Source organism: Vanessa tameamea, chromosome 5, assembly GCF_037043105.1.
Source record: "Vanessa tameamea isolate UH-Manoa-2023 chromosome 5, ilVanTame1 primary haplotype, whole genome shotgun sequence".
NCBI classification, from domain to species: Eukaryota; Metazoa; Arthropoda; class Insecta; order Lepidoptera; family Nymphalidae; genus Vanessa; species Vanessa tameamea.
The window spans coordinates 1,061,736-1,074,022 of NC_087313.1; the positions used below are offsets into that span (position 1 = coordinate 1,061,736).

Below are 12,287 nucleotides of genomic sequence, written 5' to 3' on the forward strand. Positions count from 1 at the left end.
TTAAATATGTCATAAAACATGTGATAGAGTCCGGCCGGGCGAGATTTTTCCTTTTGCAAAACCTCGAAATCTCTAAAGAGTTCTGCAATGCTTTTGCCACTGCTGATGTACTCTCTAGAAGTAGATGCTCTTAGGTAATGTGACTCAACGCGGGGTATGGAGTTGATAAAGTTGATGATGTCATTTATAAGCTCATCACTTGCAGTTTTATGATTATTGTGTTTGCCGCGTTGGTCATCGTTTATGAAGCCCCCAGTTTTTCTGCTCTCTTCAAGTACGTTACGAATCATTTTATTTGAAATATCTAGAGTATTCATAAAAAACGTTTTGCATACCCTGAGTCTTTCATCGTGTACGGAAAAATAAAAAGCATGGTTTGGATTACGTGGGTTCTCGGCATTGGTATACTTGTACTTAGGTGTAATGGTTGTACTATTAGACAAAACATACATTCTTTGCAACTGTCTATCCCCTAATGCCCAGAATGTCTTAAAGATCTCCAACCTCTTGGAATCATCGATTTGATCACTACATTTTAACCTACACTTTTGGGTACAAGGTGGTTTCATGTTACGCGCTGGCACCAATTTCTTCGACTGTACAGCTACGTAGCTTTGACCCAAGTTTCGTTTAATTTTTTGCGTGTTTTGCATCCATTTGGTTGGATCTCCTTTACGTTTCCTTGGTTTTGTTGGAATATCATCAACTGTCGTAGTTAGACTGTTTATATCAATCGAAGTTTTAGTTGCTGTGATCCATGAACGTTGACGAAGGTGTGTTACTTGATTGTAAGTGGGATCGTCGTCACTGAGGTCTACGTCGCTTTCCTCCGAATGTATTGGAGAAATTATGTAATTATGTACTACTGTTCGGGGTCTAATTGATAGTAACTCGTCATAAATCGGTGTTAATATGGATGGCGAAGAAACATTGGCTTTAGATGTACTTGGCTGCGGGTTAACGTTTTCAATTAAAGGTTGGGCTGTGTCATGATCGTCACAAGAGTCTGTACTAGATGAAGTAGAACTCGAACTGCTGGAGCTGTTAGAGCTGGATGAAGAGCTTGAGCTAGACGAACGACGGCAAGTGATTGATTTCTGAAGAGCAGTCATGGTATTTCTATTTTCTATTACTTCGTCCCTTCCTACAGGGGCAGCACAATGCTGTGATGTTCTTTTGATCTCATAACAACCATCAAACCCAATTTCTTGTTGCTGGGTAATACCCGTTGTATTTTTTTCGGGACTGGTGTATTCAAATGGTATGTTCTCTTTTTCTTCGTTAGAAACAATCTGAAAATTAAATATATATAAATATAACTTGGAAAATAAAAAAAAAAACAAATTTAAATAAAATAAAAACCATAATAAATATAATTATTATTAATAGTTAATTTACATTTTCAGGTGTCAAAGATAGATCATCCTCAATGGTACAATCCAATCTAGGGTGTTGTGGTGGTTTCAGTAGGTTCATTATTCTTTGTGCTCGGGATTCCATTTTTCTGCAAAATTAACTAATTTAACAGCACATTCAATTGAAAATACTGAATCTTAAATAGTGTATCTTCTCAGTACAATACTTAAAAAGTGACTATAGATACCTATACAACAGTAAAACTTACGTAATTTAAATCACAAATAATACAAACAATCTACGCAGTAAGCACCGACTTCAATATTTGTAATTTACTAAAACTTAATTATTTTTCTGTTAATTTAAATGATTTTTTTTATGTAAATATGGGCCTAACACAAATTGCGTCATCAAATATAAAATAATTTAAATACTATAACAAACCAATAAGACATGATTCCATAAATAAACTTTACTTTTAGACAATATAGTGATCTATTATGAATTAAACCCAATAATTTATTACATTTTGCATAATATAACGGCGCAAATACAAATTGTTCTATATAATACAAAATATCAAAAACCAAACTTACCAGGTTTTTCGTCATAGAAGGGCACAAACACGAATTGCACAACATTTGAACAGTCCGCCTTCGACAAGTATGGACACGTTACTGATTGCGACCTTGTAGTAGCAAGAGTGGGGAACGGGCGCAGCGAGTGTGAGAGAGACACAAATATAGTTACCGAGTTATTATTGTTCTTTTTCTGTCTCTGTCAGCGCTAACCGGTGGCGCATCTCATTTTGTGCCCTTAGCATTTAAAATCACAGTTTTCACAAATTTTGACTTGGTTCCTTATATTACTAAAGGTGCGATCTAATCTGCTGTGAGCATCCATCTGAGTACTGTAACATCATATTGCGATCGCCAACCCGCATGCCAAGCGTGGCGATTATGGCAAAACCCCCCAACAGTTGTTGCACCAAGGTATCGGCCCCTAGTCCCCGGCGGCCCCGCTGTTCCTGGTTACGGTAGCGGCCATTGTAACGGCGGGGGAGGGGGTGCTAAGAATCCCCGAGTCTACAAGGGTAGCGTAACTTATACTCAGAATTACAAGCTCGAGAGGTTCCGACTGATGAAGTCAATGCTCCGTCCTGCACCCATCAACATCCAAAACCCCGATAGCTTTCAGTTGGAACTCCACAATCGCTTTGAATGCCTGGAAAACTGCGTTGACGTGTATGAACTCAATGATAGATTCAGTAAAGCTAAATAGACAGATCTCAAAGACTCTGACTCGTGACCTACGCCAATTTAATACAAACCGTATCAAAGAGGCTATAGAGCGGAACAAGGGCTCTAAGGTGTTTGCAAGAGATCTGTCTATCGGGCAAAGCCAGCTGACGAAACTGAAGACCGACGATGGCAGGGTTGTATCGTCCAGGCCTCAGCTTTTGAGAGAGGTTGAGAAGTTCTACGGACAGTTATACACGTCGACACGAAAATCTGTCACAAATCTGGAGAAAGACCCCAGAACCAGATTAACCCGTCACTATACCGAAGATATCCCGGACGCCAGTCTGTGCGAGATTAGTATGGCTCTCAAACAGCTTAAGAATAACAAGGCGACGGGTAATGATGAAATTAAGGCTGAGACGACTTCCAGCCTCCCGAACAAGCCGGATTCCGTAAAGGCTTCAGTACCATAGACCACATACATACGCTGCGGCAGGTTATACAGAAGACCGAAGAGTATAATATGCCGTTATGCTTAACGTTTATGGACTATGAGAAAGCTTTCGATTCGATCGAGACTTGGGCTGTGCTACAGTCTCTCCAGAGGTGCCAAATTGACTATCAATACATCGAAGTGCTGAAATGCTTGTACGAAAATGCCACTATGTCAGTCCGACTACAGGATTAGAACTCGAAACCTATCCAACTGCAGCGAGCCGTGAGACAGGGAGACGTTATTTCTCCGAAACTGTTAACCGCTGCTTTGGAAGATGTTTTCAAGCTTCTGGACTGGAAAGGATTTGGCATCAACATCAACGGCGAGTACATCAGTCACCTTCGGTTTGCTGACGATATAGTAATCATGGCTGAAACCATGGAAGACCTAACCACAATGCTCGATGACCTCGGTAAAGCCTCCGAACGAGTGGGTTTTAAAATGAACAAGGATAAGACGAAGATTATGTCGAACATCCATGTTGTGCCCACTCCTATAAAAATCGGTGAATTTACACTCGAAGTTGTCGATGACTATATACATATACCTGGTACGAAACGATCCAATTAGGTAAGTCCAACTTCGAAAAAGAGGTCAACCGTCGAATCCAACTCGGCTGGGCAGCGTTCGGGAAGCTACGAAAAATCTTCTCGTCCCATATACCGCAGTGTCTCAAGATAAAAGTCTTTGATCAGTGTGTGTTACCAGTGATGACTTACGGCTCTGAAACGTGGTCCTTCACAATGGGCCTCATAAGAAGGCTCAAGGTCACCCAAAGGGCAATGGAGAGGTCTATGCTCGGAGTTTCTCTGCGAGCTCGAATCAGAAATGAGGAGATCCGCAGAAGTACTAAGGTCACCGACGTAAAAACTGACGCCCTTCACAAACTGGCAAAGTCAAAAGTATCAGTCGATTTCACAAATAACTTTCCTAAACAAGTCAGAACTGTAAGTTTGTGAAATGTTCCTCCTATAACATATTATATGGAAATTGTTATCAAACTATCTCATATAACTATTTGGCTATTAGACACGATCTAAATGTAAAATTACACGGTTGAACATAATGAAGGAAAAGTTCTAATCTGATGTCTCTATAGGGGTACAGAATTCAGCATTCTATAGCTTAGTTTGAAATTTTCAGTACTCAGTACAGGCCGACAGGTCTATATAAACACAAACACACACACAAATAAAAACCGGCTATTACTCCACCAAATAACAAAGCTCTATATATTGGATATTCAGCAAAACATGACATTTCATCCAGTTTTATCGGGACTACCTACAGTATGGATAAGATCAAAGATTTCTTGTAATAGTTCTCTTTGGGATATAGTGCCAATAATACTGGTAACATTCTTTCTAGATAGTGCAGCTTATCCTTTGTGAGAAAGTGCCAGTATTGCAAATCTACAAATATAAATCTAAATATAGCGGCACTTCGCAGCATATTACTATTGAATATATATCTGTTTACGGTCTCCCTCAACAGTCTTCCAATTCGTAACAAAAAATATTAAGGAGTATTATTAAACAATAATCACTGTCTGATATGTAATGTTCTATGTATTGTTAACATAAAGCACCACAATCATTGTATTGGTATAAATATACTTCCAATATCAAATTATATTGTTATTAAAACATTTGATCCATATTTTAATATTCAACACCTATAAAGTGTTAAACAATCCTGTTTTGTGATTAAAAGTTTAACTACGAGCAACAATTTGAACTACATAGATTTGAAATTCAAAAGTACTCGTATAAGCTTAATTGTTTTATGAATATATGATATTATTATAGACAGATGACTTTCATGGTATTGCTTGGGAGGATTTTGGTATTTTCTAGTTTTGATTGTAGGGTACACCGGTAGTCAATCTTAATGTAGGCTCGTCTAAGATGGTACTCCATCTCATGATTTATTCTACCGTTAAGCAGGTAAGTGAACTAGTGTTTTTAGATAAAGTGCCTGTTATGGTAAAGGTAGCTCTGATAGCTAAATCCGTTCGTTTGGCTTTCTGGTATACAATGTGGCGATGACGTCAACGCATTGAATTATACCCCTAATAATAATGTCACATGACATTGTGGTAAGACCAAGCACAAAAAACAACAATCAAATACATTCACTAACTTGCCATACGACGTATTTCTTACATTTCATTAATTTATAGCACCTGTTACAGTATTGGTGATTTTGTTACATAAATACTAGCGGCTCGATAACTTACGGTCAAAATAGGTCAAACGTTACCGTTCTGATCTGTTAGTAATTTGTATACAATATTTTATTGACATAGTTTTTGTTACGTTGATAAAAAAATATTTATAAATGACTTACTTTAAATATTTTGATTGTATTTTGTAATTTTATTATTATTTTATTTTCAATATTTTGTTATACCTAGCTATCTTTGTAATTACATAGATTTATTTTTATTTTTACTATTGTAATTCAGACGTACTGTAAAGTAAATCATATTATATTAATAAAATATTTTTTCGCTCATTTGCTAATCGGTATTATTAACCATTTAAATGTCAAACGTCAGCCCCGAGTCTGAGCATTGGTCAAGCCGTTATAAATTGCTCTTGCACTCATGAACCTTATCCTTTTTTAGTGTCCTCGGATAATACTCAGGTCATAGCGAACTATACTGTTGTTTTAATTATTATTAAGCTCGTGAGATCTTTTGGAAGCTTAATTATTTCCTTTGTATTTTATGTTGGTCTTCCACATTCGAAATAAGACGAATTACTGTTATTTTAATGTTTTATTTTGTTCTAAATCAAATCTTCATGACTTAGGAGTAAACTGATATATATAAATATAAAATATATAAATTATCTTGATTGATAAAGTGAGTAGAAAAAAAAGCGTTTTCGTACCATACGACCATAGTATAAATTGTTTATACTATGTTGCCGGTCCGCCGAGATAAAGGACAAATAATCTAACTCGTTGATCGTTAATTTAGCTAGTAATATTGTCAAATGATATTTTAATTCGTTTTAATTTCCGCGTGAATTATTTTATTTGAAAATTTAATAACAATACAATACAGACAGAGTTACTTGAGCATTTATAATATTAGTAATAACCGTTTAGTTATAATTAATTCAGCAGCATTTTTCCGTATTTGAAATACATATTACATACAATTATGTATCTTGCAAGGTAATATGAATATATTCTCTAGAATCGTTTACCATCTATCGTATATTGCATGGAGTAATATTCTTTGTTAACACAATATATTAAATTGACGAATAATTTTCAGATCGAGAGAAGACTTTTGCCCAGCTGTGAAATATTTAAGGACTTTTTCTTTATTTTAATCCAATGAATCTTATTACCAAAAACTTTTTTTGCTTAAAAATGTCTGCATGTGCTTCTATCACACAACATCAAAGACAGTTAATATAAAGCAGTGATCAAATTTTTTTTTTTTGGCATTGATTGGCGGACGAGCATATGAGCCCCCTGATGGTAAGTGGTCACCACCAATAAATTTTGTACGTCATCAAGTTCTAAGAAACAGTCAATAAAACAATATTATTTTCATGTTTATACAAACGATATAATCTGATCAGAATATTCAATAAAGATGGCGCTTAATTAAAATTATTAAGTTGTAGCACGTGCGACAAGTTGTAATGAAATTTTATGCGATACTTGGCCTTTGGTAACGACTAACAAGCATAAGGCATATTAGATTATCATATTACCTAAATTGTAATTTATTATGACATTATCATATAAAGAACGATGTTACTTTGTGATTATAAAGTATGCTTTATAAGTTAAACGCCATATTGTCATTCAAATTAGGCATTGCAAATAATAATATCTAAAAGTTTTTCTAGATATACTGTTAACGTACATTACATAAATATTATAAATCGACATTCAGCCTTTGCTTAGCTGTTAAGACATTAAAATAAATAAAAAAAAAATAAAAAAACTAATACCACATTTATTTAAATATTATTTGAACTCAGCTATTCATAAAATATTGGTGTAATTTCATAGTTGTAAACTATTCAACAGACCTTTTCGACTTCTACAATTCTGACATTCCGAGTTTTGGTAGTTTTGCGTTCGCTACGAAAGCATCCGGTGCGGTAATTTCCTCTCCTACTATATTAACTTAATGTATTTAATCTCATAACATACATATAAGTTATTATACAATATATACAAGTTAAACTATATATATTCCTTATAATTAAATATTCTAACATTTGTAGGTTTAAGGCTTGTATTAAATATATCTAATCGAAATCATTTATTCAATACAGAAGCATTACACTTAGTAATCCATCAAACGAAGTCCAAGCGAAGAGAGGATCTTTCCATTTCCAAGATGTGCACACTAACTAAAAGCTGGTTACAAGTAAGTATAATACGTAGAGCAAAGAACTCTTCACACAACAACAGTAACACCCTGTAAATTTCCCACTGCTGGCTTAAGGCTTCCTCTCCCTTCCAGGAGAGCGGTTTAACTTTAAGGTTTGGAGCATATTCTACCACGCTGCTCCAATGCGGGTTGGTTGATACACATGTGGCAGAATTTCGTTGAAATTATACACATGCGGATTTCCTCACATTGTTTTCCTTCATCGCCGAGCACGATATGAATATAAAAACAAATAAAGCACATGAAAATTCAATGGTGCTTGGGTTTGAACCCGCAATCATCCGTTAAGATGCACGCTTTGTAACCAATGGGCCATCTCGGCAAATAACTCTATACTCTACATATAAAGTTATTATTAGTAGTAATACGAACAAAGATATATATCCGTTATATATAGGACCATAAGAGATATATTCCCCTGTACGTTTTACCAGAATTTATTCATCCATAAGCTGCTTTTGGTATTTTTTAATTAGGTTACCTAAATGCTATTAAATTCTAAAATAGAATTGACGAATATTATCAAAAGGTTCTATTGACATAAACCCTTTGTGTTTCAATTTCACAAAGGCTTCAAAATTCAATACATTGTTAATTTAATTAGAATATAATATTTTTACAATGTCTCATTAATTTTAGTAACTTAAAATCTTCTCATTATAATTATCTAATTATAATAATCAATATTCAGTCGGCCTGAAATTTTGTGGTAATATAATTATTATAAAATAATTTATTCATTAATTAATACTTAAATTTATGTTTTACTTAATTCAGCAATATTGTAATGGTAAATTTATCTGTATTTGGAAAACATTATATTTCATTATAATACATATGCTTTGTGCAAACCCGTCTCAGGTATCACCTACACATCAGATAATCTGCCGCAAAGCAGCAATACTAGGTATTGTTATGTTCCGGTTTGAAGGGTGAGTGATCCAGTGTAACTACAGGCACAAGGGACATAACATCTTAGTTCCCAAAGTCGTTGCAGTAAGGGATGGTTAATATTTCTAACAGGGCCAATGTCTATGGGCGGTAGTGACCACTTAACATCAGGTGACCCATTTGCCGGTCCGCAGACCTATTTCATAAAAAAAACAAATACATATGAGCCAAACAGTCAGTGGATATATTAATCTAGAAAATGAAATTTAAGTAAAAACATCATTAACCAAAAATCGCATTTTGGCGCTTAAGCCATTCTTCCTTATCACTGGAGATATGTATAATTCAATCAAAAATAGATATTTTAGTCGAGACAAACACCACTGAGTTTTCATTTGCTTAGTTTATTTTTCTAACTCATCTCAAGTGAGGTGAAGGAAATCGTGAGAAGACTATGCTGACCAAAATTATGCCACACATGTAACCAACATTGTAGCAGCAAGTTGGTTTCGAACTTTATCCTTTAAGAGGAACGCCCAGTGGGACATTAATGGGCCCTTACATAATTGAAGTTCTAAGCTTCTAGAATCAATGTTCTATAGTATTTGATCGGTTTATTTTTTTTATTGAACTTCTCTTTCAAGTGTTTTAACACAAATTATCCATAACGTCAATCAAGAGCTACTATTAGATTTTATGATTAATCATTCTATTATCTGTGTCTGAGAGTCTGTCATAAAACTCATGCGCTTCAAACATAACCTCTAAAGTGCCACAAATTTATGCTTTGAATGATCCCATTCGCTAATGATTAATGTTATAATACCTGCGATCTCCCGTACCAGTTGAAATCCCCAAGGTCAAAAAGCTATTGGTATTTTTCTGACACATGATACTCATTAGCATGTTCACGTTGTTATTCTTCCATGCCAGTTGATGCCGTGATCTCTGGTTGAATGCACATGAGTGAAAAACAAAAAACAATGAAGAGATAAAGTTTTTAATGAAGATTAGAGCCGAGATGGCCCAGTGGTTAGAACGTGTGCATCTTAACCGATGATTTCGGGTTCAAACCCAGGCAGGCACCACTGAATTTTCATGTGCTTAATTTGTGTTTATAATTCATCTCGTGCTCGGCGGTGAAGGAAAACATCGTGAGGAAACCTGCATGTGTCTAATTTCAACGAAATTCTACCACATGTGTATTCCACCAACCCGCATTGGAGCAGCGTGGTGGAATATGCTCCATACCTTCTCCTCAAAGGGAGAGGAGGCCTTAGCCCAGCAGTGGGAAATTTACAGGCTGTTTATGTATGTTATGTAGAAATATTTTCATATTTTTGGACGCAAAACATGAACCTGATGCAAGATTTTTTAATAAACTAAAAAATATTCAATTGTCCCAGTGTTGTAACAATGAAAAGTATTAACAGGTAGATTTTTGGTTTGAAATCCAACCTTAGTGGAAATTAGCCGAGAATACATAGATTTTACTATGTTATATTTCACATTCATCCAAAGCTTTAAACAGAACGATAAACGCATACAAAATAAACAACAGATTTTATAACATAATCCCCTCCGTTTGTCGTAAAACATAAACAGCAGATAAAGCTGCGAATCTTGAAAGTAATAAATCCATCCATTTCTTGAAATAAATTAAGTTTACTAGTTATATTGTTGCTGAAATATCTACTTACACACTCACAGTGGTTACTCAACACAGGTTTCCGAGTGGAGTTGACTTAGCCAATATAATATTGTAGCCTAACATTAGTCATTTTTAATATTATATTCGGTGTTCAGTATTCACTTAAATTAATTTAAATCTCTAATCACTGTTATTTCCCTCTCGCAAATTTCATTCCTCACACAAACCACAGCTATTGTTTTCGATTTACTTAACTACGATGTAATATTATAGTCATCCACATCGCAAGGAAATTAATGCATTATTTTCTTTCCACTCAGGGTATTCGTCAGCATGGATCGAAGAGACAGCGGGATCGTGTTGACATAACGTATCCACGCATGTAGTGCTCATCTCGTGGCTCGATGACCCCAGTTACCCCCACTCTCCCCTGGTCTCTTCGCTAATGCTTACGACAGCACGAAGCCATCCCGACAGCCATCCTCCTCAGGATTAATGATGTAGTATGTATAATCTTACCTTAATGACGTTTTTCTCAAAGAAATATTTCAAAATCTGTTTGAAAATTCATATACGGCTAACCTAACCATTATCTGTCACGTCAATAATAAATTGCTGGTTCATAGCTCTTGTTTGCTTCATAAAGTGGTGTTGTATTACATTATGACGTAGAACGCCCTTGGGAAATCTACGGGGGAAGCTAAAAATTGAATTCTAAAGTAACCGTTATCATTGCTTAGTAATTTATCATATGTGATCAGCGTATTATGTTTTTGGGGCATTTTATAATGTATATAATTTGAATATACTGAACCAAATGGGCCACGTGGTTGTGAGGTTACCTTCAACCCATGACGTCAGCTTAGTCAGATATTCATTGCTTAGTCCGACTTCTCTGCCTGTAATTATATCGTTATTTGCTTTCTAGAAAATTTATAAAATCCATTATCCGAAGAAGTTCGGAATCCGATTAGTTTTTAAAAGCAAAAATAAACCATAACTTTAAGAACGATCAGTTTTAATGAAACTACCAGGGCATAATAAATATGATGACTTCTTATAGACTTCGAAACTTAAAGGCATCCGTAATCCACTTAAATATTACATAAAAACATAACACATAATCAGCCTGTAAATTTCCCACTGCTGGGCTAAGGCCTCCTCTCCCGTTGATGAGAAGGTATGGAGCATATTCCACCACGCTGCTCCAATGCGGGTTGGTGGAATACACATGTGGCAGAATTTCGTTGAAATTAGACACATGCAGGTTTCCTCACGATGTTTTCCTTCACCGCCGAGCACGAGATGAATTATAAACACAAATTAAGCACATGAAAATTCAGTGGTGCCTGCCTGGGTTTGAACCCGAAATCATCGGTTAAGATGCACGCGTTCTAACCACTGGGCCATCTCGGCTTCACTTAAATATTATTTTTATTTAATTTTTAATATATGTACTTTGAGTATTGAAGAAGTGCGTACTACCGGACGAACATATACACGATGTATGTATATCTAAATCATCTCAAGAATAACTTCCAATTTATGATTTTAAGATTATTCGTATTACCATCGAAATTTCATCGTAACACGAACTATGAATATTTGTGTTAGCGACAGATCAGTGCGTATCGCCAGTAACGAAGCAAACACAAATATTTGAATATTGTTAGCGAGCCTTAGTGAAAATATGAAAAAATTGTACCAAAACACAATGATGCTGTACAAACAATGAAAAATATTTGACGTAATTTATATTCCGTAAAGCTTTCGATATGTCAAGAATAAGGGTCTGTGTCGAAATGGCCCAGCGTTGTATCTCAATCGATTGTCACCGATTTAAATCCAGACACCGTAAATTACATTAAATTACATGTTTACCGGTAAAGGATAAAATCAATATTATAATTATATACCTTTTATATACCAATTTTTCATAAGGTTCATTGTACTTTAAATCATCAATTTTATCAAGAATGTCATTGGTTCGAAGTGATTTTTTTTTTTTAAATATTTGTTTGAAATACTAACTTTTAAAATTAGTATAACAAAAATAACATCACCCTAAGTAAAACAAAAATAAATAAAAATCATGTTCCAAAAACAGCTTGCGATAAAATATTAAAATTTAATTTACATCTACCTACGAGAGGGTTGTCTGTGAATAATTTCGGGACTAACTCACAATGTTATGGATAACATATATACGAATTTGAATAACTT

General features: G+C 35.0%; 1 pseudogene; it reads left to right on the forward strand.

Moving 5' to 3' along the window:
• Positions 1-757: 757 nt before the first annotated feature.
• LOC113392732 (uncharacterized) overlaps positions 758-12,287 on the forward strand; it is a 51,842-nt pseudogene continuing 40,312 nt past the window's right edge.